Source organism: Neolamprologus multifasciatus, chromosome 3 (assembly GCF_963576455.1).
Source record: "Neolamprologus multifasciatus chromosome 3, fNeoMul1.2, whole genome shotgun sequence".
In the NCBI taxonomy this organism is placed as follows: Eukaryota; Metazoa; Chordata; class Actinopteri; order Cichliformes; family Cichlidae; genus Neolamprologus; species Neolamprologus multifasciatus.
This window is the reverse complement of record NC_140441.1, coordinates 24,205,732-24,233,091: the sequence shown is the minus strand read 5'-3', so window position 1 is coordinate 24,233,091 and position 27,360 is coordinate 24,205,732. Positions and strand designations below refer to the sequence as shown.

Sequence of the window (27,360 nt, the reverse complement as noted above, 5' to 3'; positions counted from 1 at the left end):
AGGTGATTTGCTCCCTGTAAAACAGGCACAAACTGGCAGCAACGGGAACCATAACATATTTATAGTTAGCGTGTCCTGACTACACTATTACGTGACCGAAGTTGTGGACCTCGCTCACGCTTTTTGCTGCACGTGGAAGCCACCACAGCACAAAATCACACTGATGCATGAATTATGAAGTGAATGTACGCTTGGTTTAGGGAACATCTAGGTACTGGTTTTGTTTTGGTCAAATCCACATTGGTATTTGAAATATGAGACAGCTTAGCTGGCAGTGAGTGATATTTTCGTAAGCTTTTATGTGTTTGTACGAGTTATTCAAAGGACTACTCTTTTTTAACCACTCGGAAGCTTTCAAAGACTCTGTCAAGTCTCATTTAATCGCTTTTAAAGGCACCACTTGCATCTAAATTTGTGCTGATGAATTTTATGTTGCTTTATGAATACAGCTTTAAATGCAGACCATTAAAACTCTTACACCCAAACTCAGCCACAGCCATGCTGGTTTTTCCCCGGGCTTTTCCTGCAGAGCAACAAAGAAAGTACAAGTGGAAGAAGAAGCAAGAATTACTTTTACACGAAACATGAGGCACTAGGAGCTAAATGTGCAGAGGTGAGGTCACAAATAAAGAGCTCTGTTAGTTTCTCTGGTGCACTTCTTTGTAGTAACACTAGAATTATCACACAGTCGTCACAGTGAGTAAAGCGTGCAGCATCGACAATTACTACAATTGCACTTCTGTCTACACAAAGACTCCCTCCTCATCCAGCCAACCAGCCAGGTGGTTTGTTGCTTTCCTCTTAAAAAGTTACCGCGTTTCACAAACGGTCGGGGCTTTCTTTTGTTTTGCTTCCTTGTTGCTTACCTTTACTCACACCATACGGAAATCGTACATTTAACCGTGGGGTTAAGTGGAAACCTTCTCCGAAACACGTAGCAGCAGCAGCAGCAGCAGCAACAGCCTCTCTGAAAATCAGGCGGGCACCAAACCCTCACCTCTCGCCTCCTGTTCTACTTTCCTCAATCGGATGATTTCCGCATTTGGTCACGTGGTGCGGCTGCGGGTGTTGCGCTTCCAAGTCTATATTTTACAAAAGCGAAAAAGGCGGTGGTGCAAAAGCAGAAATGTTCCTCTCTACTCTATGTGCTGCAAAAGAGTGACAGTCAAAGCTGGCTGTAAAACACTCCCAGTCTCCTCTTTCATCCTCGGGGTTTACTGTAGTGGATAGCGCCATCTGGCAGTGCTTTCTGCGCATGGGCAAACTCTAAATGAAGTTCTGTCCCTGACTCTGAAGATAATGTGTTTTTATTGCAGATACACATTACATCGCTTGATTTAACTTGGTTTTATTAAAAGATATGTCTTCAAACATCACAGCTGCCGGCCAAACTTAAACCAAACAAATAAATGTTAGTTAGTAGTACTGACCCACTGTCTTAAAACCCCAGTTTATTAGCACTACTACTTCATTTCACTGCATTGTATTGGTCCTGTATGCTTCATGTGGAGCATCAGAGACGGTCATCTTCCCAAGACCATTTAGTCACTGGACTGATGTTAAAAGGCGCAGACAGGATTACAGATAATTAAAATGCACACCATAAAGAAAACATGTTTAGCTGATGCACAGAAGAATCGTGACATGTTGCACGCTTTCTGTGGTAAACAAGTTAAACCTTGGTGCGCACGTGCAGTCATTTGCTTTGCCATTCAATAACATTATGCTGCTTTTATTTATGACATGGCCGGGCGGATTCAAAGTGGCCCTCTGGCCGGTGGTGGTCCCCGGACAATATTTCGCAAAAGACGTGGTTTGGGACTATACTGTACCCTTGCATTAATGCTCCTCCGCGAACAGAGGAAAACGTGCTTGATGAGAAGGTGTCAGCCTGTTATTAAGTGTCGGTAAACCTTGTTAAACGACGTTAAATTATTACCCAAGGTGAAGTTGTTCCCCCTACCTTTATTTTATTATTATTTTTGTATTTGTTGTTTATTTCCTGTATGGCAAATAAACACCCGCACCGAGCGCGTGAAAGTCGGTAAGCTCAAGTTTGAGTTTTCAGCCAGCTAGCGGAGTTAACTTGTAACATCAAGCCAAACCTTAAGGTAAGATTATCTTGAACCTAGAAGAATTTAGTGACGTGTTTCAGTTGAACTGTTTAGAGTTTATTGGAAAACAATGCTAATGTTAATGTCAGGTTAATAACTGGTGACTGAAGGCTGCCACGTAGATGCGACACCGTAAACTTGCAGTTTTAGCTAGCTTTTACAGTCACGTTAAATTGGCGTGATACACTAAAATTTGACCTTTCACACGTGTAAATTTTAAATTTGGGAACAGATTAGTGGAAAACGTCAAAAGCTAATAACAAAGGCATTTGAAAGCATTTATCATATTCTTTAATAAACAATCATGGCTTAAGGCACCTTGCATCTTACATAACATTACACGTTATATCAAAACAGACAAGGAAGAAGAAAAACACTGATAACAACAATGATAAATATGATTTGAAAACATGTCAATTCAATTAAATTTTATTTATATAGCGTTAAATCACAACAACAGTCAACTCAAGGCGCTTTATGTTGTACAGTAGATCCTACAATAATAGATATAGAGAAAAACACAGCAATAATTTCACCCCCTATGAGCAGGCACTTTGGCGACAGTAAAAACTCCCTTTTAACGGGAAGAAACCTCCGGCAGAAGCAGGCTCAGGGAGGGGCAGCCGGTCGCTGCAGATGACAGAAGGCAAACAGGATAAAGACACGCTGTGGAAGAGAGACAGAGATTAATAGCAGGTACGTCAGAATAACAGTTCAGAGTACCCAGCCTTCTTGGAGTAACTGGGTGGGGTGCTGGAGAGCACCTCATCTGGTGACTGTTGTTCTACTGGAAGACTTCAATGTTCACATGGGCAACTACAGTGAAACTTGAATGGGCGTGATTGGAAGGAATGGCAGCGTCTTAATTTAACAGAGCTCACTATTTTAAAATGTAAAGATATCGGGGAGGCTTTTCTTTTAAACACACTTTCCATGTGTTAATTCATAATACTTGATCTACTTATTACTATGTCACTAATCATCAGCCCGGCTAGCTCAGTCGGTAGAGCATGAGACTCTTAATCTCAGGGTCGTGAGTTCGAGCCCCACGTTGGGCGAAATGTTTTTATTCCCAGGTGTCATTACCTGAATTTTTTTTTTCTTCAGTGACCGCATGATCTGCCTTCCATGTTTAGAAAAAAAAACGCTAAAAAAGCTGTATACTACCCCTTGTAACTTTCAAAATTAGTCCCTCTGTGATTTTTACCATCTGGTCTCTGTGGCGCAATCGGTTAGCGCGTTCGGCTGTTAACCGAAAGGTTGGTGGTTCGAGCCCACCCAGGGACGACAATTTGATTTTGTTTTTTCTTTCTTTTTCTTCATGTCTTTGGGTTAATGCAACTTTACAAAGCTTTGTAGTAATTTCTGGATCCCCACCCCACTTGTAAAACATTATTCACAACATAGATAATTACTCTACAATTACAGAAATACTGTATTTCGGGTAGTACAGAGAAACTGCAGTCTCGTGCCTTCCCTTTCTGCTGCTGCCCATCCCCCTAACTTGAGCGCTTGTGGCGTTCCTCCATTTTTATTTTCCCGTGTTTGCTTGTCTTGTCACAAAAACATAAAAAAAAGGAGCAATCATCGTCCCTGAGTGGGCTCGAACAACCAACCTTTCGTTAGCAGCCTAACGCGCAAACCGATTGCGCCACAGAGACAATATGTGCCCCTGCACTGGCTTTGCCATAGTATTGCTGTGTTTGCGCTCAACAACAAGGGAAGGGAAACAATCAGGGATGTGCCATGTCGTCTCTGTGGCGCAATCGGTTAGCGCGTTCGGCTGTTAACCGAAAGGTTGGTGGTTCGAGCCCACCCAGGGACGTGTTTTTTTATTCCAGTCTTACTTAAAATAAAAGATTATAGATGTTTGTAATGCAACGGGGAAGAGCTGGAATCAGAAACACTGAGACAAGGAAAGGTATCCTGCATGTAACTGCTTTAGATGTATTTTGAATTCAAACATCTTGATGCATACTCAATCATTCAGGTAAATAAATCACAAAAGGTTGATGTTGTTCATCTGCATGTAGCATTTTCACTGGGAGAAACAGATGAAAAGAATCAACCTTTGGGATCCATATCTAAACCACGTGTGAAGCACAGCCTAAAGACAGTAAAAATTTACCACTACACGGTTTGGTATTTCACAAACACATATTGAAAAGTTTCTGTTTTAATAAATTCAAATTAATGGATTTATTTCTTTTAAATAAGGTAACACTTATGAACTACTTCTCCGAATATGGTAGGAAAAGAAAAAAGAAAATTTCAAAGCGCCCAACGTGGGGCTCGAACCCACGACCCTGAGATTAAGAGTCTCATGCTCTACCGACTGAGCTAGCCGGGCTACTAGCCCAACAGTTGGGGCTTGGATCAGATGAAGGGTTTGATTCCTGAGTAACATTCTCCGAAGAATTCCCATACCCTGACATCAAGCAGAGACTATTGATATCGTCCCTGGGTGGGCTTGAACCACCAACCTTTCAGTTATAACAACGTTATAACATATTTGGTTATGCCATGGTTATAACATGCTTGGTTATAACATGGTATAAGCAACATAACTGTTATAACAGTTGCACTGCAAGATTGTGAAGCATTCTGCATTACCTGGCAATAACAGTGATATCGTCCCTGGGTGGGCTTGAACCACCAACCTTTCGGTTAACAGCCGAACGCGTTAGCCGAAAGACGCAATCGGTTAGCGTCTCTGTGGCGCTAACCGATTGCGCCACAGAGACTGACGATGTGCAACCCACATGTGTCGAGACAGGACGGCAGCGGCGGGAGGGTGTTTTTGGTTGTGTGGTCAACGATTGTGCCACAGAGACAGAGCAAAGCCCAGCAGGGGGGTCGAGAGAGGACCAGGTGGCTGTCTGGACGTGCTCTGGTACTTCCTCTCCATACGGTAGCCCTTATTGTTTAAAATATGTGACTGGTAGGTAATGAACTTGGAAATCAGTATTAAGTTGCGGAGGAACAACCATTACCCCAAAGAAGCATATTACCCTTGATAAAACGGTTGACTGGGTTTGTCAAATGAGCAAAAGTAGAACTGAGACTATTGTGAAACCATCGCATTCTGAGGCAGCAGTTGCACTGCACGTTTGTTCAGCGTTCTGCATTACCTGGCAGTAACAGTTATATGGTCCTTGGATGGCAGCCAGTATGCAGTTGCGGCCGGACAACACCACCCCAAAGAAGTATGTCACCACACGTGTCGAGACTGGACGGGGGACTGGGGGAGGGTGTTCCGATCTTTTTGGTTGTGGGGTAAACGATTGTGCAACAGAGACTGAGTAAAGCCAAGCAGGGACGTCGAGAGAGGACCGGGTAGCTGGATGGAGGTGCTCTGGTACTTCCTCTGCATACCGCCTTGATTGTTTAAAATATGTGACTGGTGGGTAATGAACTTGGCAGTAAGTATGCAGTTGCTGAAGAACAACACCACCCCAAAGATGCATATCACCCTTGATAAAACGGTTGACTGCGTTCATCAAACAACCGTCCTGGTTATAACATATTTGGTTATGCCATGGTTATAACATGCTTGGTTATAACATGGTATAAGCAACATAACTGTTATAACAGTTGCACTGCACGCTTGTGCAGCATTCTGCATTACCTGGCAATAACAGTGATATCGTCCCTGGGTGGGCTTGAACCACCAACCTTTCGGTTAACAGCCGAACGCGCTAACCGATTGCGCCACAGAGACTGACAACGTGCAACCCACATGTGTCGAGACAGGACGGCGGCTGCGGGAGGGTGTTTTTGGTTGTGTTGTCAACGATTGTGCCACAGAGACAGAGCAAAGCCCAGCAGGGGGGTCGAGAGAGGACCAGGTGGCTGTCTGGAGGTGCTCTGGTACTTCCTCTCCATACGGTAGCCCTTATTGTTTAAAATATGTGACTGGTAGGTAATGAACTTGGAAATCAGTATTAAGTTGTGGAGGAACAACCAGCACCCCAAAGAAACATATTACCCTTGATAAAACGGTTGACTGGGTTTGTCAAATGACCAAATGTACAATTGAGACTATTGTGTAACCATCGCATTCTGAGGCAGCAGTTGCACTGCACGTTTGTTCAGCGTTCTGCATTACCTGGCAGTAACAGTTATATGGTCCTTGGATGGCAGCCAGTATGCAGTTGCGGACGGACAACACCACCCCAAAGAAGTATATCACCCTTGATAAAACAGTTGACTGGCTTCATCAAACGACCAAGTATAGCATGAACACTATTGTGAAACAACACAATTGCTTTCTGAGGCAGCAGTTGCTCTGCACGCTTGTGCAGCATTCTGCATTACCTGGCAATAACAGCGATATCGTCCCTGGGTGGGCTTGAACCACCAACCTTTCGGTTAACAGCCGAACGCGCTAACCGATTGCGCCACAGAGACTGACAACGTGCAACCCACATGTGTCGAGAAAGGAAGGCGGCTGCGGGAGGGTGTTTTTGGTTGTGTGGTCAACGATTGTGCCACAGAGACAGGGCAAAGCCCAGCAGGGGGGTCGAGAGATGACCAGGTGGCTGTCTGGAGGTGCTCTGGGACTTCCTCTCCATACGGTAGCCCTTATTGTTTAAAATATGTGACTGGTAGGTAATGAACTTGGAAATCAGTATTAAGTTGCGGAGGAACAACCAGCACCCCAAACAAGCATATTACCCTTGATAAAACGGTTGACTGGGTTTGTCAAATGAGCAAAAGTAGAACTGAGACTATTGTGAAACCATCGCATTCTGAGGCAGCAGTTGCACTGCACGTTTGTTCAGCGTTCTGCATTACCTGGCAGTAACAGTTATATGGTCCTTGGATGGCAGCCAGTATGCAGTTGCGGACGGACAACACCACCCCAAAGAAGTATATCACCCTTGATAAAAAGGTTGACTGGCTTCATCAAACGACCAAGTATAGCATGAACACTATTGTGAAACAACAAAATTGCTTTCTGAGGCAGCAGTCGCTCTGCACGCTTGTGTAGCATTCTGCATTACCTGGCAATAACAGCGATATCGTACCTGGGTGGGTTTGAACCACCAACCTTTCGGTTAACAGCCGAACGCGCTAACCGATTGCGCCACAGAGACTGACAACGTGCAACCCACATGAGTCGAGACAGGACGGCGGCTGCGGGAGGGTGTTTTTGGTTGTGTGGTCAACGATTGTGCCACAGAGACAGAGCAAAGCCCAGCAGGGGGGTCGAGAGAGGACCAGGTGGCTGTCTGGAGGTGCTCTGGTACTTCCTCTCCATACGGTAGCCCTCATTGTTTAAAATATGTGACTGGTAGGTAATGAACTTGGAAATCAGTATTAAGTTGCGGAGGAACAACCAGCACCCCAAAGAAGCATATTACCCTTGACAAAACGGTTGACTAGGTTTGTCAAATGACCAAATGTAGAACTGAGACTATTGTGAAACCATCGCATTCTGAGGCAGCAGTTGCACTGCACGTTTGTTCAGGGTTCTGCATTACCTGGCAGTAACAGTTATATGGTCCTTGGATGGCAGCCAGTATGCAGTTGCGGCCGGACAACACCACCCCAAAGAAGTATGTCACCACACGTGTCGAGACTGGACGGGGGACTGGGGGAGGGTGTTCCAATCTTTTTGGTTGTGGGGTAAACGAATGTGCAACAGAGACTGAGTAAAGCCAAGCAGGGACGTCGAGAGAGGACCGGGTAGCTGGATGGAGGTGCTCTGGTACTTCCTCTGCATACCGCCTTGATTGTTTAAAATATGTGACTGGTTTGTAATGAACTTGGCAGTAAGTATGCAGTTGCTGAAGAACAACACCACCCCAAACATGAATATCACCCTTGATAAAACGGTTGACTGTGTTCATCAAACAACCGTCCTGGTTATAACATATTTGGTTATGCCATGGTTATAACATGCTTGTGAAACCATCGCATTCTGAGGCAGCAGTTGCACTGCACGTTTGTTCAGCGTTCTGCATTACCTGGCAGTAACAGTTATATGGTCCTTGGATGGCAGCCAGTATGCAGTTGCGGACGGACAACACCACTCCAAAGAAGTATATCACCCTTGATAAAACGGTTGACTGGCTTCATCAAACAACCAAGTATAGCATGAACACTATTGTGAAACAACACAATTGCTTTCTGAGGCAGCAGTTGCTCTGCACGCTTGTGCAGCATTCTGCATTACCAGCGATATCGTCCCTGGGTGGGCTTGAACCACCAACCTTTCGGTTAACAGCCGAACGCGCTAACCGATTGCGCCACAGAGACTGACAACGTGCAACCCACATGTGTCGAGACAGGAAGGCGGCTGCGGGAGGGTGTTTTTGGTTGTGTGGTCAACGATTGTGCCACAGAGACAGAGCAAAGCCCAGCAGGGGGGTCGAGAGATGACCAGGTGGCTGTCTGGAGGTGCTCTGGTACTTCCTCTCCATACGGTAGCCCTTATTGTTTAAAAGTATGTGACTGGTAGGTAATGAACTTGGAAATCAGTATTAAGTTGCGGAGGAACAACCAGCACCCCAAAGAAGCATATTACCCTTGATAAAACGGTTGACTGGGTTTGTCAAATGACCAAATGTAGAACTGAGACTATTGTGAAACCATCGCATTCTGAGGCAGCAGTTGCACTGCACGTTTGTTCAGCGTTCTGCATTACCTGGCAGTAACAGTTATATGGTCCTTGGATGGCAGCCAGTATGCAGTTGCGGCCGAACAACACCACCCCAAAGAAGTATGTCACCACACGTGTCGAGACTGGACGGGGGACTGGGGGAGGGTGTTCCGATCTTTTTGGTTGTGGGGTAAACGATTGTGCAACAGAGACTGAGTAAAGCCAAGCAGGGACGTCGAGAGAGGACCGGGTAGCTGCATGGAGGTGCTCTGGTACTTCCTCTGCATACCGCCTTGATTGTTTAAAATATGTGACTGGTGGGTAATGAACTTGGCAGTAAGTATGCAGTTGCTGAAGAACAACACCACCCCAAAGATGCATATCACCCTTGATAAAACGGTTGACTGCGTTCATCAAACAACCGTCCTGGTTATAACATATTTGGTTATGCCATGGTTATAACATGCTTGGTTATAACATGGTATAAGCAACATAACTGTTGCACTGCAAGATTGTGCAGCATTCTGCATTACCTGGCAATAACAGTGATATCGTCCCTGGGTGGGCTTGAACCACCAACCTTTCGGTTAACAGCCGAACGCGCTAACCGATTGCGCCACAGAGACTGACAACGTGCAACCCACATGTGTCGAGACAGGACGGCGGCTGCGGGAGGGTGTTTTTGGTTGTGTGGTCAACGATTGTGCCACAGAGACAGAGCAAAGCCCAGCAGGGGGGTCGAGAGATGACCAGGTGGCTGTCTGGAGGTGCTCTGGTACTTCTTCTCCATACGGTAGCCCTTAATGTTTAAAATATGTGACTGGTAGGTAATGAACTTGGAAATCAGTATTAAGTTGCGGAGGAACAACCAGCACCCCAAAGAAGCATATTAACCTTGATAAAACGGTTGACTGGGTTTGTCAAATGACCAAATGTAGAATTGAGACTATTGTGTAACCATCACATTCTGAGGTAGCAGTTGCACTGCACGTTTGTTCAGCGTTCTGCATTACCTGGCAGTAACAGTTATATGGTCCTTGGATGGCAGCCAGTATGCAGTTGCGGACGGACAACACCACTCCAAAGAAGTATATCACCCTTGATAAAACGGTTGACTGGCTTCATCAAACAACCAAGTATAGCATGAACACTATTGTGAAACAACACAATTGCTTTCTGAGGCAGCAGTTGCTCTGCACGCTTGTGCAGCATTCTGCATTACCAGCGATATCGTCCCTGGGTGGGCTTGAACCACCAACCTTTCGGTTAACAGCCGAACGCGCTAACCGATTGCGCCACAGAGACTGACAACGTGCAACCCACATGTGTCGAGACAGGAAGGCGGCTGCGGGAGGGTGTTTTTGGTTGTGTGGTCAACGATTGTGCCACAGAGACAGAGCAAAGCCCAGCAGGGGGGTCAAGAGAGGACCAGGTGGCTGTCTGGAGGTGCTCTGGTACTTCTTCTCCATACGGTAGCCCTTAATGTTTAAAATATGTGACTGGTAGGTAATGAACTTGGAAATCAGTATTAAGTTGCGGAGGAACAACCAGCACCCCAAAGAAGCATATTAACCTTGATAAAACGGTTGACTGGGTTTGTCAAATGACCAAATGTAGAATTGAGACTATTGTGTAACCATCACATTCTGAGGCAGCAGTTGCACTGCACGTTTGTTCAGCGTTCTGCATTACCTGGCAGTAACAGTTATATGGTCCTTGGATGGCAGCCAGTATGCAGTTGCGGACGGACAACACCACCCCAAAGAAGTATATCACCCTTGATAAAACGGTTGACTGGCTTCATCAAACAACCAAGTATAGCATGAACACTATTGTGAAACAACACAATTGCTTTCTGAGGAAGCAGTTGCTCTGCACGCTTGTGCAGCATTCTGCATTACCAGCGATATCGTCCCTGGGTGGGCTTGAATCACCAACCTTTCGGTTAACAGCCGAACGTGCTAACCGATTGCGCCACAGAGACTGACAACCTGCAACCCACATGTGTCGAGACAGGACGGCGGCTGCCGGAGGGTGTTTTTGGTTGTGTGGTCAACGATTGTGCCACAGAGACAGAGCAAAGCCCAGCAGGGGGATCGAGAGAGGACCAGGTGGCTGTCTGGAGGTGCTCTGGTACTTCCTCTCCATACGGTAGCCCTTATTATTAAAATATGTGACTGGTAGGTAATGAACTTGGAAATCAGTATTAAGTTGCGGAGGAACAACCAGCACCCCAAAGATGCATATCACCTTGATAAAACGGTTGACTGCGTTCATCAAACAACCGTCCTGGTTATAACATATTTGGTTATGCCATGGTTATAACATGCTTGGTTATAACATGGTATAAGCAACATAACTGTTATAACAGTTGCACTGCACGCTTGTGCAGCATTCTGCATTACCTGGCAATAACAGTGATATCGTCCCTGGGTGGGCTTGAACCACCAACCTTTCGGTTAACAGCCGAACGCGCTAACCGATTGCGCCACAGAGACTGACAACGTGCAACCCACATGTGTCGAGACAGGACGGCGGCTGCGGGAGGGTGTTTTTGGTTGTGTTGTCAACGATTGTGCCACAGAGACAGAGCAAAGCCCAGCAGGGGGGTCGAGAGAGGACCAGGTGGCTGTCTGGAGGTGCTCTGGTACTTCCTCTCCATACGGTAGCCCTTATTGTTTAAAGTATGTGACTGGTAGGTAATGAACTTGGAAATCAGTATTAAGTTGCGGAGGAACAACCAGCACCCCAAAGAAGCATATTACCCTTGATAAAACGGTTGACTGGGTTTGTCAAATGACCAAATGTACAATTGAGACTATTGTGTAACCATCGCATTCTGAGGCAGCAGTTGCACTGCACGTTTGTTCAGCGTTCTGCATTACCTGGCAGTAACAGTTATATGGTCCTTGGATGGCAGCCAGTATGCAGTTGCGGACGGACAACACCACCCCAAAGAAGTATATCACCCTTGATAAAACGGTTGACTGGCTTCATCAAACGACCAAGTATAGCATGAACACTATTGTGAAACAACACAATTGCTTTCTGAGGCAGCAGTTGCTCTGCACGCTTGTGCAGCATTCTGCATTACCTGGCAATAACAGCGATATCGTCCCTGGGTGGGCTTGAACCACCAACCTTTCGGTTAACAGCCGAACGCGCTAACCGATTGCGCCACAGAGACTGACAACGTGCAACCCACATGTGTCGAGAAAGGAAGGCGGCTGCGGGAGGGTGTTTTTGGTTGTGTGGTCAACGATTGTGCCACAGAGACAGAGCAAAGCCCAGCAGGGGGGTCGAGAGATGACCAGGTGGCTGTCTGGAGGTGCTCTGGTACTTCCTCTCCATACGGTAGCCCTTATTGTTTAAAATATGTGACTGGTAGGTAATGAACTTGGAAATCAGTATTAAGTTGCGGAGGAACAACCAGCACCCCAAACAAGCATATTACCCTTGATAAAACGGTTGACTGGGTTTGTCAAATGAGCAAAAGTAGAACTGAGACTATTGTGAAACCATCGCATTCTGAGGCAGCAGTTGCACTGCACGTTTGTTCAGCGTTCTGCATTACCTGGCAGTAACAGTTATATGGTCCTTGGATGGCAGCCAGTATGCAGTTGCGGACGGACAACACCACCCCAAAGAAGTATGTCACCACACGTGTCGAGACTGGACGGGGGACTGGGGGAGGGTGTTCCAATCTTTTTGGTTGTGGGGTAAACGAATGTGCAACAGAGACTGAGTAAAGCCAAGCAGGGACGTCGAGAGAGGACCGGGTAGCTGGATGGAGGTGCTCTGGTACTTCCTCTGCATACCGCCTTGATTGTTTAAAATATGTGACTGGTTTGTAATGAACTTGGCAGTAAGTATGCAGTTGCTGAAGAACAACACCACCCCAAAGATGAATATCACCCTTGATAAAACGGTTGACTGCGTTCATCAAACAACCGTCCTGGTTATAACATATTTGGTTATGCCATGGTTATAACATGCTTGTGAAACCATCGCATTCTGAGGCAGCAGTTGCACTGCACGTTTGTTCAGCGTTCTGCATTACCTGGCAGTAACAGTTATATGGTCCTTGGATGGCAGCCAGTATGCAGTTGCGGACGGACAACACCACTCCAAAGAAGTATATCACCCTTGATAAAACAGTTGACTGGCTTCATCAAACAACCAAGTATAGCATGAACACTATTGTGAAACAACACAATTGCTTTCTGAGGCAGCAGTTGCTCTGCACGCTTGTGCAGCATTCTGCATTACCAGCGATATCGTCCCTGGGTGGGCTTGAACCACCAACCTTTCGGTTAACAGCCAAACGCGCTAACCGATTGCGCCACAGAGACTGACAACGTGCAACCCACATGTGTCGAGACAGGAAGGCGGCTGCGGGAGGGTGTTTTTGGTTGTGTGGTCAACGATTGTGCCACAGAGACAGAGCAAAGCCCAGCAGGGGGGTCGAGAGAGGACCAGGTGGCTGTCTGGAGGTGCTCTGGTACTTCCTCTCCATACTGTAGCCCTTATTGTTTAAAATATGTGACTGGTAGGTAATGAACTTGGAAATCAGTATTAAGTTGCGGAGGAACAACCATTACCCCAAAGAAGCATATTACCCTTGATAAAACGGTTGACTGGGTTTGTCAAATGACCAAATGTAGAACTGAGACTATTGTGAAACCATCGCATTCTGAGGCAGCAGTTGCACTGCACGTTTGTTCAGCGTTCTGCATTACCTGGCAGTAACAGTTATATGGTCCTTGGATGGCAGCCAGTATGCAGTTGCGGCCGGACAACACCACCCCAAAGAAGTATGTCACCACACGTGTCGAGACTGGACGGGGGACTGGGGGAGGGTGTTCCGATCTTTTTGGTTGTGGGGTAAACGATTGTAAGTATGCAGTTGCTGAAGAACAACACCACCCCAAAGATGCATATCACCCTTGATAAAACGGTTGACTGCGTTCATCAAACAACCGTCCTGGTTATAACATATTTGGTTATGCCATGGTTATAACATTCTTGGTTATAACATGGTATAAGCAACATAACTGTTATAACAGTTGCACTGCACGCTTGTGCAGCATTCTGCATTACCTGGCAATAACAGTGATATCGTCGTGGTTGCTTTCTGGGGAAGCAGCTGCTCTGCACACTTGTGCAGCATTCTGCATTACCTGGCAATAACAGCGATATCGTCCCTGGGTGGGCTTGAACCACCAACCTTTCGGTTAACAGCCGAACGCGCTAACCGATTGCGCCACAGAGACTGACAACGTGCAACCCACATGTGTCGAGACAGGAAGGCGGCTGCGGGAGGGTGTTTTTGGTTGTGTGGTCAACGATTGTGCCACAGAGACAGAGCAAAGCCCAGCAGGGGGGTAGAGAGAGGACCAGGTGGCTGTCTGGAGGTGCTCTGGTACTTCCTCTCCATACGGTAGCCCTTATTGTTTAAAATATGTGACTGGTAGGTAATGAACTTGGAAATCAGTATTAAGTTGCGGAGGAACAACCAGCACCCCAAAGAAGCATATTACCCTTGATAAAACGGTTGACTGGGTTTGTCAAATGACCAAATGTAGAACTGAGACTATTGTGAAACCATCGCATTCTGAGGCAGCAGTTGCACTGCACGTTTGTTCAGCGTTCTGCATTACCTGGCAGTAACAGTTATATGGTCCTTGGATGGCAGCCAGTATGCAGTTGCGGACGGACAACACCACCCCAAAGAAGTATGTCACCACACGTGTCGAGACTGGACGGGGGACTGGGGGAGGGTGTTCCGATCTTTTTGGTTGTGGGGTAAACGATTGTGCAACAGAGACTGAGTAAAGCCAAGCAGGGACGTCAAGAGAGGACCGGGTAGCTGGATGGAGGTGCTCTGGTACTTCCTCTGCATACCGCCTTGATTGTTTAAAATATGTGACTGGTGGGTAATGAACTTGGCAGTAAGTATGCAGTTGCTGAAGAACAACACCACCCCAAAGATGCATATCACCCTTGATAAAACGGTTGACTGCGTTCATCAAACAACCGTCCTGGTTATAACATATTTGGTTATGCCATGGTTATAACATGCTTGGTTATAACATGGTATAAGCAACATAACTGTTATAACAGTTGCACTGCACGCTTGTTCAGCGTTCTGCATTACCTGGCAGTAACAGTTATATGATCCTTGGATGGCAGCCAGTATGCAGTTGCGGACGGACAACACCACTCCAAAGAAGTATATCACCCTTGATAAAACGGTTGACTGGCTTCATCAAACAACCAAGTATAGCATGAACACTATTGTGAAACAACACAATTGCTTTCTGAGGCAGCAGTTGCTCTGCACGCTTGTGCAGCATTCTGCATTACCAGCGATATCGTCCCTGGGTGGGCTTGAACCACCAACCTTTCGGTTAACAGCCGAACGCGCTAACCGATTGCGCCACAGAGACTGACAACGTGCAACCCACATGTGTCGAGACAGGAAGGCGGCTGCGGGAGGGTGTTTTTGGTTGTGTGGTCAACGATTGTGCCACAGAGACAGAGCAAAGCCCAGCAGGGGGATCGAGAGAGGACCAGGTGGCTGTCTGGAGGTGCTCTGGTACTTCCTCTCCATACGGTAGCCCTTATTATTAAAATATGTGACTGGTAGGTAATGAACTTGGAAATCAGTATTAAGTTGCGGAGGAACAACCAGCACCCCAAAGATGCATATCACCCTTGATAAAACGGTTGACTGCGTTCATCAAACAACCGTCCTGGTTATAACATATTTGGTTATGCCATGGTTATAACATGCTTGGTTATAACATGGTATAAGCAACATAACTGTTATAACAGTTGCACTGCACGCTTGTGCAGCATTCTGCATTACCTGGCAATAACAGTGATATCGTCCCTGGGTGGGCTTGAACCACCAACCTTTCGGTTAACAGCCGAACGCGCTAACCGATTGCGCCACAGAGACTGACAACGTGCAACCCACATGTGTCGAGACACGACGGCGGCTGCGGGAGGGTGTTTTTGGTTGTGTTGTCAACGATTGTGCCACAGAGACAGAGCAAAGCCCAGCAGGGGGGTCGAGAGAGGACCAGGTGGCTGTCTGGAGGTGCTCTGGTACTTCCTCTCCATACGGTAGCCCTTATTGTTTAAAATATGTGACTGGTAGGTAATGAACTTGGAAATCAGTATTAAGTTGTGGAGGAACAACCAGCACCCCAAAGAAGCATATTACCCTTGATAAAACGGTTGACTGGGTTTGTCAAATGACCAAATGTACAATTGAGACTATTGTGTAACCATCGCATTCTGAGGCAGCAGTTGCACTGCACGTTTGTTCAGCGTTCTGCATTACCTGGCAGTAACAGTTATATGGTCCTTGGATGGCAGCCAGTATGCAGTTGCGGACGGACAACACCACCCCAAAGAAGTATATCACCCTTGATAAAACGGTTGACTGGCTTCATCAAACGACCAAGTATAGCATGAACACTATTGTGAAACAACACAATTGCTTTCTGAGGCAGCAGTTGCTCTGCACGCTTGTGCAGCATTCTGCATTACCTGGCAATAACAGCGATATCGTCCCTGGGTGGGCTTGAACCACCAACCTTTCGGTTAACAGCCGAACGCGCTAACCGATTGCGCCACAGAGACTGACAACGTGCAACCCACATGTGTCGAGAAAGGAAGGCGGCTGCGGGAGGGTGTTTTTGGTTGTGTGGTCAACGATTGTGCCACAGAGACAGAGCAAAGCCCAGCAGGGGGGTCGAGAGATGACCAGGTGGCTGTCTGGAGGTGCTCTGGTACTTCCTCTCCATACGGTAGCCCTTATTGTTTAAAATATGTGACTGGTAGGTAATGAACTTGGAAATCAGTATTAAGTTGCGGAGGAACAACCAGCACCCCAAACAAGCATATTACCCTTGATAAAACGGTTGACTGGGTTTGTCAAATGAGCAAAAGTAGAACTGAGACTATTGTGAAACCATCGCATTCTGAGGCAGCAGTTGCACTGCACGTTTGTTCAGCGTTCTGCATTACCTGGCAGTAACAGTTATATGGTCCTTGGATGGCAGCCAGTATGCAGTTGCGGACGGACAACACCACCCCAAAGAAGTATGTCACCACACGTGTCGAGACTGGACGGGGGACTGGGGGAGGGTGTTCCAATCTTTTTGGTTGTGGGGTAAACGAATGTGCAACAGAGACTGAGTAAAGCCAAGCAGGGACGTCGAGAGAGGACCGGGTAGCTGGATGGAGGTGCTCTGGTACTTCCTCTGCATACCGCCTTGATTGTTTAAAATATGTGACTGGTTTGTAATGAACTTGGCAGTAAGTATGCAGTTGCTGAAGAACAACACCACCCCAAAGATGAATATCACCCTTGATAAAACGGTTGACTGCGTTCATCAAACAACCGTCCTGGTTATAACATATTTGGTTATGCCATGGTTATAACATGCTTGTGAAACCATCGCATTCTGAGGCAGCAGTTGCACTGCACGTTTGTTCAGCGTTCTGCATTACCTGGCAGTAACGGTTATATGGTCCTTGGATGGCAGCCAGTATGCAGTTGCGGACGGACAACACCACTCCAAAGAAGTATATCACCCTTGATAAAACGGTTGACTGGCTTCATCAAACAACCAAGTATAGCATGAACACTATTGTGAAACAACACAATTGCTTTCTGAGGCAGCAGTTGCTCTGCACGCTTGTGCAGCATTCTGCATTACCAGCGATATCGTCCCTGGGTGGGCTTGAACCACCAACCTTTCGGTTAACAGCCGAACGCGCTAACCGATTGCGCCACAGAGACTGACAACGTGCAACCCACATGTGTCGAGACAGGAAGGCGGCTGCGGGAGGGTGTTTTTGGTTGTGTGGTCAACGATTGTGCCACAGAGACAGAGCAAAGCCCAGCAGGGGGGTCAAGAGAGGACCAGGTGGCTGTCTGGAGGTGCTCTGGTACTTCTTCTCCATACGGTAGCCCTTAATGTTTAAAATATGTGACTGGTAGGTAATGAACTTGGAAATCAGTATTAAGTTGCGGAGGAACAACCAGCACCCCAAAGAAGCATATTAACCTTGATAAAACGGTTGACTGGGTTTGTCAAATGACCAAATGTAGAATTGAGACTATTGTGTAACCATCACATTCTGAGGCAGCAGTTGCACTGCACGTTTGTTCAGCGTTCTGCATTACCTGGCAGTAACAGTTATATGGTCCTTGGATGGCAGCCAGTATGCAGTTGCGGACGGACAACACCACCCCAAAGAAGTATATCACCCTTGATAAAACGGTTGACTGGCTTCATCAAACAACCAAGTATAGCATGAACACTATTGTGAAACAACACAATTGCTTTCTGAGGAAGCAGTTGCTCTGCACGCTTGTGCAGCATTCTGCATTACCAGCGATATCGTCCCTGGGTGGGCTTGAATCACCAACCTTTTGGTTAACAGCCGAACGCGCTAACCGATTGCGCCACAGAGACTGACAACCTGCAACCCACATGTGTCGAGACAGGACGGCGGCTGCCGGAGGGTGTTTTTGGTTGTGTGGTCAACGATTGTGCCACAGAGACAGAGCAAAGCCCAGCAGGGGGATCGAGAGAGGACCAGGTGGCTGTCTGGAGGTGCTCTGGTACTTCCTCTCCATACGGTAGCCCTTATTATTAAAATATGTGACTGGTAGGTAATGAACTTGGAAATCAGTATTAAGTTGCGGAGGAACAACCAGCACCCCAAAGATGCATATCACCCTTGATAAAACGGTTGACTGCGTTCATCAAACAACCGTCCTGGTTATAACATATTTGGTTATGCCATGGTTATAACATGCTTGGTTATAACATGGTATAAGCAACATAACTGTTATAACAGTTGCACTGCAAGATTGTGCAGCATTCTGCATTACCTGGCAATAACAGTGATATCGTCCCTGGGTGGGCTTGAACCACCAACCTTTCGGTTAACAGCCGAACGCGCTAACCGATTGCGCCACAGAGACTGACAACGTGCAACCCACATGTGTCGAGACAGGACGGCGGCTGCGGGAGGGTGTTTTTGGTTGTGTTGTCAACGATTGTGCCACAGAGACAGAGCAAAGCCCAGCAGGGGGGTCGAGAGAGGACCAGGTGGCTGTCTGGAGGTGCTCTGGTACTTCCTCTCCATACGGTAGCCCTTATTGTTTAAAGTATGTGACTGGTAGGTAATGAACTTGGAAATCAGTATTAAGTTGCGGAGGAACAACCAGCACCCCAAAGAAGCATATTACCCTTGATAAAACGGTTGACTGGGTTTGTCAAATGACCAAATGTACAATTGAGACTATTGTGTAACCATCGCATTCTGAGGCAGCAGTTGCACTGCACGTTTGTTCAGCGTTCTGCATTACCTGGCAGTAACAGTTATATGGTCCTTGGATGGCAGCCAGTATGCAGTTGCGGACGGACAACACCACCCCAAAGAAGTATATCACCCTTGATAAAACGGTTGACTGGCTTCATCAAACGACCAAGTATAGCATGAACACTATTGTGAAACAACACAATTGCTTTCTGAGGCAGCAGTTGCTCTGCACGCTTGTGCAGCATTCTGCATTACCTGGCAATAACAGCGATATCGTCCCTGGGTGGGCTTGAACCACCAACCTTTCGGTTAACAGCCGAACGCGCTAACCGCTTGCGCCACAGAGACTGACAACGTGCAACCCACATGTGTCGAGAAAGGAAGGCGGCTGCGGGAGGGTGTTTTTGGTTGTGTGGTCAACGATTGTGCCACAGAGACAGAGCAAAGCCCAGCAGGGGGGTCGAGAGATGACCAGGTGGCTGTCTGGAGGTGCTCTGGTACTTCCTCTCCATACGGTAGCCCTTATTGTTTAAAATATGTGACTGGTAGGTAATGAACTTGGAAATCAGTATTAAGTTGCGGAGGAACAACCAGCACCCCAAACAAGCATATTACCCTTGATAAAACGGTTGACTGGGTTTGTCAAATGAGCAAAAGTAGAACTGAGACTATTGTGAAACCATCGCATTCTGAGGCAGCAGTTGCACTGCACGTTTGTTCAGCGTTCTGCATTACATGGCAGTAACAGTTATATGGTCCTTGGATGGCAGCCAGTATGCAGTTGCGGACGGACAACACCACCCCAAAGAAGTATGTCACCACTCGTGTCGAGACTGGACGGGGGACTGGGGGAGGGTGTTCCAATCTTTTTGGTTGTGGGGTAAACGAATGTGCAACAGAGACTGAGTAAAGCCAAGCAGGGACGTCGAGAGAGGACCGGGTAGCTGGATGGAGGTGCTCTGGTACTTCCTCTGCATACCGCCTTGATTGTTTAAAATATGTGACTGGTTTGTAATGAACTTGGCAGTAAGTATGCAGTTGCTGAAGAACAACACCACCCCAAAGATGAATATCACCCTTGATAAAACGGTTGACTGCGTTCATCAAACAACCGTCCTGGTTATAACATATTTGGTTATGCCATGGTTATAACATGCTTGTGAAACCATCGCATTCTGAGGCAGCAGTTGCACTGCACGTTTGTTCAGCGTTCTGCATTACCTGGCAGTAACAGTTATATGGTCCTTGGATGGCAGCCAGTATGCAGTTGCGGACGGACAACACCACTCCAAAGAAGTATATCACCCTTGATAAAACAGTTGACTGGCTTCATCAAACAACCAAGTATAGCATGAACACTATTGTGAAACAACACAATTGCTTTCTGAGGCAGCAGTTGCTCTGCACGCTTGTGCAGCATTCTGCATTACCAGCGATATCGTCCCTGGGTGGGCTTGAACCACCAACCTTTCGGCTAACAGCCAAACGCGCTAACCGATTGCGCCACAGAGACTGACAACGTGCAACCCACATGTGTCGAGACAGGAAGGCGGCTGCGGGAGGGTGTTTTTGGTTGTGTGGTCAACGATTGTGCCACAGAGACAGAGCAAAGCCCAGCAGGGGGGTCGAGAGAGGACCAGGTGGCTGTCTGGAGGTGCTCTGGTACTTCCTCTCCATACTGTAGCCCTTATTGTTTAAAATATGTGACTGGTAGGTAATGAACTTGGAAATCAGTATTAAGTTGCGGAGGAACAACCATTACCCCAAAGAAGCATATTACCCTTGATAAAACGGTTGACTGGGTTTGTCAAATGACCAAATGTAGAACTGAGACTATTGTGAAACCATCGCATTCTGAGGCAGCAGTTGCACTGCACGTTTGTTCAGCGTTCTGCATTACCTGGCAGTAACAGTTATATGGTCCTTGGATGGCAGCCAGTATGCAGTTGCGGCCGGACAACACCACCCCAAAGAAGTATGTCACCACACGTGTCGAGACTGGACGGGGGACTGGGGGAGGGTGTTCCGATCTTTTTGGTTGTGGGGTAAACGATTGTAAGTATGCAGTTGCTGAAGAACAACACCACCCCAAAGATGCATATCACCCTTGATAAAACGGTTGACTGCGTTCATCAAACAACCGTCCTGGTTATAACATATTTGGTTATGCCATGGTTATAACATTCTTGGTTATAACATGGTATAAGCAACATAACTGTTATAACAGTTGCACTGCACGCTTGTGCAGCATTCTGCATTACCTGGCAATAACAGTGATATCGTCGTGGTTGCTTTCTGGGGAAGCAGCTGCTCTGCACACTTGTGCAGCATTCTGCATTACCTGGCAATAACAGCGATATCGTCCCTGGGTGGGCTTGAACCACCAACCTTTCGGTTAACAGCCGAACGCGCTAACCGATTGCGCCACAGAGACTGACGACGTGCAACCCACATGTGTCGAGACAGGAAGGCGGCTGCGGGAGGGTGTTTTTGGTTGTGTGGTCAACGATTGTGCCACAGAGACAGAGCAAAGCCCAGCAGGGGGGTAGAGAGAGGACCAGGTGGCTGTCTGGAGGTGCTCTGGTACTTCCTCTCCATACGGTAGCCCTTATTGTTTAAAATATGTGACTGGTAGGTAATGAACTTGGAAATCAGTATTAAGTTGCGGAGGAACAACCAGCACCCCAAAGAAGCATATTACCCTTGATAAAACGGTTGACTGGGTTTGTCAAATGACCAAATGTAGAACTGAGACTATTGTGAAACCATCGCATTCTGAGGCAGCAGTTGCACTGCACGTTTGTTCAGCGTTCTGCATTACCTGGCAGTAACAGTTATATGGTCCTTGGATGGCAGCCAGTATGCAGTTGCGGCCGGACAACACCACCCCAAAGAAGTATGTCACCACACGTGTCGAGACTGGACGGGGGACTGGGGGAGGGTGTTCCGATCTTTTTGGTTGTGGGGTAAACGATTGTGCAACAGAGACTGAGTAAAGCCAAGCAGGGACGTCAAGAGAGGACCGGGTAGCTGGATGGAGGTGCTCTGGTACTTCCTCTGCATACCGCCTTGATTGTTTAAAATATGTGACTGGTGGGTAATGAACTTGGCAGTAAGTATGCAGTTGCTGAAGAACAACACCACCCCAAAGATGCATATCACCCTTGATAAAACGGTTGACTGCGTTCATCAAACAACCGTCCTGGTTATAACATATTTGGTTATGCCATGGTTATAACATGCTTGGTTATAACATGGTATAAGCAACATAACTGTTATAACAGTTGCACTGCACGCTTGTTCAGCGTTCTGCATTACCTGGCAGTAACAGTTATATGATCCTTGGATGGCAGCCAGTATGCAGTTGCGGCCGGACAACACCACCCCAAAGAAGTATATCACCCTTGATAAAACAGTTGACTGGCTTCATCAAACGACCAAGTACAGCATGAACACTATTGTGAAACAACACAATTGCTTTCTGAGGCAGCAGTTGCTCTGCACGCTTGTGCAGCATTCTGCATTACCTTGCAATAACAGCGATATCGTCCCTGGGTGGGCTTGAACCACCAACCTTTCGGTTAACAGGCGAACGCGCTAACCGATTGCGCCACAGAGACTGACAACGTGCAACCCACATGTGTCGAGAAAGGAAGGCGGCTGCGGGAGGGTGTTTTTGGTTGTGTGGTCAACGATTGTGCCACAGAGACAGAGCAAAGCCCAGCAGGGGGGTCGAGAGAGGACCAGGTGGCTGTCTGGAGGTGCTCTGGGACTTCCTCTCCATACGGTAGCCCTTATTGTTTAAAATATGTGACTGGTAGGTAATGAACTTGGAAATCAGTATTAAGTTGCGGAGGAACAACCAGCACCCCAAACAAGCATATTACCCTTGATAAAACAGTTGACTGGGTTTGTCAAATGAGCAAAAGTAGAACTGAGACTATTGTGAAACCATCGCATTCTGAGGCAGCAGTTGCACTGCACGTTTGTTCAGCGTTCTGCATTACCTGGCAGTAACAGTTATATGGTCCTTGGATGGCAGCCAGTATGCAGTTGCGGACGGACAACACCACCCCAAAGAAGTATATCACCCTTGATAAAAAGGTTGACTGGCTTGATCAAACGACCAAGCATAGCATGAACACTATTGTGAAACAACACAATTGCTTTCTGAGGCAGCAGTTGCTCTGCACGCTTGTGTAGCATTCTGCATTACCTGGCAATAACAGCGATATCGTCCCTGGGTGGGTTTGAACCACCAACCTTTCGGTTAACAGCCGAACGCGCTAACCGATTGCGCCACAGAGACTGACAACGTGCAACCCACATGTGTCGAGACAGGAAGGCGGCTGCGGGAGGGTGTTTTTGGTTGTGTGGTCAACGATTGTGCCACAGAGACAGAGCAAAGCCCAGCAGGGGGGTCGAGAGAGGACCAGGTGGCTGTCTGGAGGTGCTCTGGTACTTCTTCTCCATACGGTAGCCCTTAATGTTTAAAATATGTGACTGGTAGGTAATGAACTTGGAAATCAGTATTAAGTTGCGGAGGAACAACCAGCACCCCAAAGAAGCATATTAAACTTGATAAAACGGTTGACTGGGTTTGTCAAATGACCAAATGTAGAATTGAGACTATTGTGTAACCATCACATTCTGAGGCAGCAGTTGCACTGCACGTTTGTTCAGCGTTCTGCATTACCTGGCAGTAACAGTTATATGGTCCTTGGATGGCAGCCAGTATGCAGTTGCGGACGGACAACACCACCCCAAAGAAGTATATCACCCTTGATAAAACGGTTGACTGGCTTCATCAAACAACCAAGTATAGCATGAACACTATTGTGAAACAACACAATTGCTTTCTGAGGAAGCAGTTGCTCTGCACGCTTGTGCAGCATTCTGCATTACCAGTGATATCGTCCCTGGGTGGGCTTGAATCACCAACCTTTCGGTTAACAGCCGAACGCGCTAACCGATTGCGCCACAGAGACTGACAACCTGCAACCCACATGTGTCGAGACAGGACGGCGGCTGCCGGAGGGTGTTTTTGGTTGTGTGGTCAACGATTGTGCCACAGAGACAGAGCAAAGCCCAGCAGGGGGATCGAGAGAGGACCAGGTGGCTGTCTGGAGGTGCTCTGGTACTTCCTCTCCATACGGTAGCCCTTATTATTAAAATATGTGACTGGTAGGTAATGAACTTGGAAATCAGTATTAAGTTGCGGAGGAACAACCAGCACCCCAAAGATGCATATCACCCTTGATAAAACGGTTGACTGCGTTCATCAAACAACCGTCCTGGTTATAACATATTTGGTTATGCCATGGTTATAACATGCTTGGTTATAACATGGTATAAGCAACATAACTGTTATAACAGTTGCACTGCACGCTTGTGCAGCATTCTGCATTACCTGGCAATAACAGTGATATCGTCCCTGGGTGGGCTTGAACCACCAACCTTTCGGTTAACAGCCGAACGCGCTAACCGATTGCGCCACAGAGACTGACAACGTGCAACCCACATGTGTCGAGACAGGACGGCGGCTGCGGGAGGGTGTTTTTGGTTGTGTTGTCAACGATTGTGCCACAGAGACAGAGCAAAGCCCAGCAGGGGGGTCGAGAGAGGACCAGGTGGCTGTCTGGAGGTGCTCTGGTACTTCCTCTCCATACGGTAGCCCTTATTGTTTAAAATATGTGACTGGTAGGTAATGAACTTGGAAATCAGTATTAAGTTGTGGAGGAACAACCAGCACCCCAAAGAAGCATATTACCCTTGATAAAACGGTTGACTGGGTTTGTCAAATGACCAAATGTAGAATTGAGACTATTGTGTAACCATCACATTCTGAGGCAGCAGTTGCACTGCACGTTTGTTCAGCGTTCTGCATTACCTGGCAGTAACAGTTATATGGTCCTTGGATGGCAGCCAGTATGCAGTTGCGGACGGACAACACCACCCCAAAGAAGTATATCACCCTTGATAAAACGGTTGACTGGCTTCATCAAACAACCAAGTATAGCATGAACACTATTGTGAAACAACACAATTGCTTTCTGAGGAAGCAGTTGCTCTGCACGCTTGTGCAGCATTCTGCATTACCAGTGATATCGTCCCTGGGTGGGCTTGAATCACCAACCTTTCGGTTAACAGCCGAACGCGCTAACCGATTGCGCCACAGAGACTGACAACCTGCAACCCACATGTGTCGAGACAGGACGGCGGCTGCCGGAGGGTGTTTTTGGTTGTGTGGTCAACGATTGTGCCACAGAGACAGAGCAAAGCCCAGCAGGGGGATCGAGAGAGGACCAGGTGGCTGTCTGGAGGTGCTCTGGTACTTCCTCTCCATACGGTAGCCCTTATTATTAAAATATGTGACTGGTAGGTAATGAACTTGGAAATCAGTATTAAGTTGCGGAGGAACAACCAGCACCCCAAAGATGCATATCACCCTTGATAAAACGGTTGACTGCGTTCATCAAACAACCGTCCTGGTTATAACATATTTGGTTATGCCATGGTTATAACATGCTTGATTATAACATGGTATAAGCAACATAACTGTTATAACAGTTGCACTGCAAGATTGTGCAGCATTCTGCATTACCTGGCAATAACAGTGATATCGTCCCTGGGTGGGCTTGAACCACCAACCTTTCGGTTAACAGCCGAACGCGCTAACCGATTGCGCCACAGAGACTGACAACGTGCAACCCACATGTGTCGAGACAGGACGGCGGCTGCGGGAGGGTGTTTTTGGTTGTGTTGTCAACGATTGTGCCACAGAGACAGAGCAAAGCCCAGCAGGGGGGTCGAGAGAGGACCAGGTGGCTGTCTGGAGGTGCTCTGGTACTTCCTCTCCATACGGTAGCCCTTATTGTTTAAAGTATGTGACTGGTAGGTAATGAACTTGGAAATCAGTATTAAGTTGCGGAGGAACAACCAGCACCCCAAAGAAGCATATTACCCTTGATAAAACGGTTGACTGGGTTTGTCAAATGACCAAATGTACAATTGAGACTATTGTGTAACCATCGCATTCTGAGGCAGCAGTTGCACTGCACGTTTGTTCAGCGTTCTGCATTACCTGGCAGTAACAGTTATATGGTCCTTGGATGGCAGCCAGTATGCAGTTGCGGACGGACAACACCACCCCAAAGAAGTATATCACCCTTGATAAAACGGTTGACTGGCTTCATCAAACGACCAAGTATAGCATGAACACTATTGTGAAACAACACAATTGCTTTCTGAGGCAGCAGTTGCTCTGCACGCTTGTGCAGCATTCTGCATTACCTGGCAATAACAGCGATATCGTCCCTGGGTGGGCTTGAACCACCAACCTTTCGGTTAACAGCCGAACGCGCTAACCGATTGCGCCACAGAGACTGACAACGTGCAACCCACATGTGTCGAGAAAGGAAGGCGGCTGCGGGAGGGTGTTTTTGGTTGTGTGGTCAACGATTGTGCCACAGAGACAGAGCAAAGCCCAGCAGGGGGGTCGAGAGATGACCAGGTGGCTGTCTGGAGGTGCTCTGGTACTTCCTCTCCATACGGTAGCCCTTATTGTTTAAAATATGTGACTGGTAGGTAATGAACTTGGAAATCAGTATTAAGTTGCGGAGGAACAACCAGCACCCCAAACAAGCATATTACCCTTGATAAAACGGTTGACTGGGTTTGTCAAATGAGCAAAAGTAGAACTGAGACTATTGTGAAACCATCGCATTCTGAGGCAGCAGTTGCACTGCACGTTTGTTCAGCGTTCTGCATTACCTGGCAGTAACAGTTATATGGTCCTTGGATGGCAGCCAGTATGCAGTTGCGGACGGACAACACCACCCCAAAGAAGTATGTCACCACACGTGTCGAGACTGGACGGGGGACTGGGGGAGGGTGTTCCAATCTTTTTGGTTGTGGGGTAAACGAATGTGCAACAGAGACTGAGTAAAGCCAAGCAGGGACGTCGAGAGAGGACCGGGTAGCTGGATGGAGGTGCTCTGGTACTTCCTCTGCATACCGCCTTGATTGTTTAAAATATGTGACTGGTTTGTAATGAACTTGGCAGTAAGTATGCAGTTGCTGAAGAACAACACCACCCCAAAGATGAATATCACCCTTGATAAAACGGTTGACTGCGTTCATCAAACAACCGTCCTGGTTATAACATATTTGGTTATGCCATGGTTATAACATGCTTGTGAAACCATCGCATTCTGAGGTAGCAGTTGCACTGCACGTTTGTTCAGCGTTCTGCATTACCTGGCAGTAACGGTTATATGGTCCTTG

General features: G+C 47.2%; 1 protein-coding gene and 31 non-coding genes across 34 annotated transcripts in view; 3 read left to right on the top strand and 29 right to left on the bottom strand.

The window, feature by feature from the left end:
- adisspb (adipose secreted signaling protein b) overlaps window positions 1-1,198 on the bottom strand; it is a 44,296-nt gene extending 43,098 nt beyond the window's left edge. The window contains exon 1 of one of the 3 annotated variants that reach the window (XM_085152621.1): window positions 867-1,198. The gene's annotated coding sequence lies outside the window, so the exon portion shown is untranslated. The remainder of the gene's footprint in view (window positions 1-866) is intronic. The other 2 variants (XM_085152613.1, XM_085152605.1) reach the window with 2 other exon arrangements.
- Window positions 1,199-3,099: 1,901 nt separating this feature from the next.
- trnak-cuu (transfer RNA lysine (anticodon CUU)) lies at window positions 3,100-3,172 on the top strand. The gene has a single exon. It is a non-coding gene; the product is annotated as a tRNA-Lys (tRNA).
- A 155-nt stretch (window positions 3,173-3,327) lies between these two features.
- Window positions 3,328-3,401, top strand: trnan-guu (transfer RNA asparagine (anticodon GUU)). The gene has a single exon. It is a non-coding gene; the product is annotated as a tRNA-Asn (tRNA).
- Window positions 3,402-3,865: 464 nt separating this feature from the next.
- Window positions 3,866-3,939, top strand: trnan-guu (transfer RNA asparagine (anticodon GUU)). The gene has a single exon. It is a non-coding gene; the product is annotated as a tRNA-Asn (tRNA).
- A 452-nt stretch (window positions 3,940-4,391) lies between these two features.
- trnak-cuu (transfer RNA lysine (anticodon CUU)) lies at window positions 4,392-4,464 on the bottom strand. Its single transcript has one exon. It is a non-coding gene; the product is annotated as a tRNA-Lys (tRNA).
- A 1,297-nt stretch (window positions 4,465-5,761) lies between these two features.
- trnan-guu (transfer RNA asparagine (anticodon GUU)) lies at window positions 5,762-5,835 on the bottom strand. Its single transcript has one exon. It is a non-coding gene; the product is annotated as a tRNA-Asn (tRNA).
- A 615-nt stretch (window positions 5,836-6,450) lies between these two features.
- On the bottom strand, window positions 6,451-6,524 carry trnan-guu (transfer RNA asparagine (anticodon GUU)). Its single transcript has one exon. It is a non-coding gene; the product is annotated as a tRNA-Asn (tRNA).
- A 615-nt stretch (window positions 6,525-7,139) lies between these two features.
- Window positions 7,140-7,213, bottom strand: trnan-guu (transfer RNA asparagine (anticodon GUU)). Its single transcript has one exon. It is a non-coding gene; the product is annotated as a tRNA-Asn (tRNA).
- Window positions 7,214-8,304: 1,091 nt separating this feature from the next.
- trnan-guu (transfer RNA asparagine (anticodon GUU)) lies at window positions 8,305-8,378 on the bottom strand. The gene has a single exon. It is a non-coding gene; the product is annotated as a tRNA-Asn (tRNA).
- Window positions 8,379-9,273: 895 nt separating this feature from the next.
- Window positions 9,274-9,347, bottom strand: trnan-guu (transfer RNA asparagine (anticodon GUU)). Its single transcript has one exon. It is a non-coding gene; the product is annotated as a tRNA-Asn (tRNA).
- Window positions 9,348-9,952: 605 nt separating this feature from the next.
- Window positions 9,953-10,026, bottom strand: trnan-guu (transfer RNA asparagine (anticodon GUU)). The gene has a single exon. It is a non-coding gene; the product is annotated as a tRNA-Asn (tRNA).
- A 605-nt stretch (window positions 10,027-10,631) lies between these two features.
- Window positions 10,632-10,705, bottom strand: trnan-guu (transfer RNA asparagine (anticodon GUU)). The gene has a single exon. It is a non-coding gene; the product is annotated as a tRNA-Asn (tRNA).
- Window positions 10,706-11,145: 440 nt separating this feature from the next.
- trnan-guu (transfer RNA asparagine (anticodon GUU)) lies at window positions 11,146-11,219 on the bottom strand. The gene has a single exon. It is a non-coding gene; the product is annotated as a tRNA-Asn (tRNA).
- A 615-nt stretch (window positions 11,220-11,834) lies between these two features.
- trnan-guu (transfer RNA asparagine (anticodon GUU)) lies at window positions 11,835-11,908 on the bottom strand. The gene has a single exon. It is a non-coding gene; the product is annotated as a tRNA-Asn (tRNA).
- A 1,091-nt stretch (window positions 11,909-12,999) lies between these two features.
- On the bottom strand, window positions 13,000-13,073 carry trnan-guu (transfer RNA asparagine (anticodon GUU)). Its single transcript has one exon. It is a non-coding gene; the product is annotated as a tRNA-Asn (tRNA).
- An 847-nt stretch (window positions 13,074-13,920) lies between these two features.
- Window positions 13,921-13,994, bottom strand: trnan-guu (transfer RNA asparagine (anticodon GUU)). The gene has a single exon. It is a non-coding gene; the product is annotated as a tRNA-Asn (tRNA).
- A 1,102-nt stretch (window positions 13,995-15,096) lies between these two features.
- On the bottom strand, window positions 15,097-15,170 carry trnan-guu (transfer RNA asparagine (anticodon GUU)). Its single transcript has one exon. It is a non-coding gene; the product is annotated as a tRNA-Asn (tRNA).
- Window positions 15,171-15,611: 441 nt separating this feature from the next.
- Window positions 15,612-15,685, bottom strand: trnan-guu (transfer RNA asparagine (anticodon GUU)). The gene has a single exon. It is a non-coding gene; the product is annotated as a tRNA-Asn (tRNA).
- A 615-nt stretch (window positions 15,686-16,300) lies between these two features.
- trnan-guu (transfer RNA asparagine (anticodon GUU)) lies at window positions 16,301-16,374 on the bottom strand. Its single transcript has one exon. It is a non-coding gene; the product is annotated as a tRNA-Asn (tRNA).
- A 1,091-nt stretch (window positions 16,375-17,465) lies between these two features.
- On the bottom strand, window positions 17,466-17,539 carry trnan-guu (transfer RNA asparagine (anticodon GUU)). The gene has a single exon. It is a non-coding gene; the product is annotated as a tRNA-Asn (tRNA).
- A 605-nt stretch (window positions 17,540-18,144) lies between these two features.
- Window positions 18,145-18,218, bottom strand: trnan-guu (transfer RNA asparagine (anticodon GUU)). Its single transcript has one exon. It is a non-coding gene; the product is annotated as a tRNA-Asn (tRNA).
- A 441-nt stretch (window positions 18,219-18,659) lies between these two features.
- Window positions 18,660-18,733, bottom strand: trnan-guu (transfer RNA asparagine (anticodon GUU)). The gene has a single exon. It is a non-coding gene; the product is annotated as a tRNA-Asn (tRNA).
- A 615-nt stretch (window positions 18,734-19,348) lies between these two features.
- On the bottom strand, window positions 19,349-19,422 carry trnan-guu (transfer RNA asparagine (anticodon GUU)). Its single transcript has one exon. It is a non-coding gene; the product is annotated as a tRNA-Asn (tRNA).
- A 1,091-nt stretch (window positions 19,423-20,513) lies between these two features.
- On the bottom strand, window positions 20,514-20,587 carry trnan-guu (transfer RNA asparagine (anticodon GUU)). The gene has a single exon. It is a non-coding gene; the product is annotated as a tRNA-Asn (tRNA).
- Window positions 20,588-21,434: 847 nt separating this feature from the next.
- On the bottom strand, window positions 21,435-21,508 carry trnan-guu (transfer RNA asparagine (anticodon GUU)). Its single transcript has one exon. It is a non-coding gene; the product is annotated as a tRNA-Asn (tRNA).
- Window positions 21,509-22,620: 1,112 nt separating this feature from the next.
- Window positions 22,621-22,694, bottom strand: trnan-guu (transfer RNA asparagine (anticodon GUU)). Its single transcript has one exon. It is a non-coding gene; the product is annotated as a tRNA-Asn (tRNA).
- A 615-nt stretch (window positions 22,695-23,309) lies between these two features.
- Window positions 23,310-23,383, bottom strand: trnan-guu (transfer RNA asparagine (anticodon GUU)). Its single transcript has one exon. It is a non-coding gene; the product is annotated as a tRNA-Asn (tRNA).
- A 605-nt stretch (window positions 23,384-23,988) lies between these two features.
- trnan-guu (transfer RNA asparagine (anticodon GUU)) lies at window positions 23,989-24,062 on the bottom strand. Its single transcript has one exon. It is a non-coding gene; the product is annotated as a tRNA-Asn (tRNA).
- Window positions 24,063-24,503: 441 nt separating this feature from the next.
- trnan-guu (transfer RNA asparagine (anticodon GUU)) lies at window positions 24,504-24,577 on the bottom strand. Its single transcript has one exon. It is a non-coding gene; the product is annotated as a tRNA-Asn (tRNA).
- A 605-nt stretch (window positions 24,578-25,182) lies between these two features.
- trnan-guu (transfer RNA asparagine (anticodon GUU)) lies at window positions 25,183-25,256 on the bottom strand. The gene has a single exon. It is a non-coding gene; the product is annotated as a tRNA-Asn (tRNA).
- A 441-nt stretch (window positions 25,257-25,697) lies between these two features.
- Window positions 25,698-25,771, bottom strand: trnan-guu (transfer RNA asparagine (anticodon GUU)). The gene has a single exon. It is a non-coding gene; the product is annotated as a tRNA-Asn (tRNA).
- Window positions 25,772-26,386: 615 nt separating this feature from the next.
- trnan-guu (transfer RNA asparagine (anticodon GUU)) lies at window positions 26,387-26,460 on the bottom strand. Its single transcript has one exon. It is a non-coding gene; the product is annotated as a tRNA-Asn (tRNA).
- Window positions 26,461-27,360: the final 900 nt, after the last annotated feature.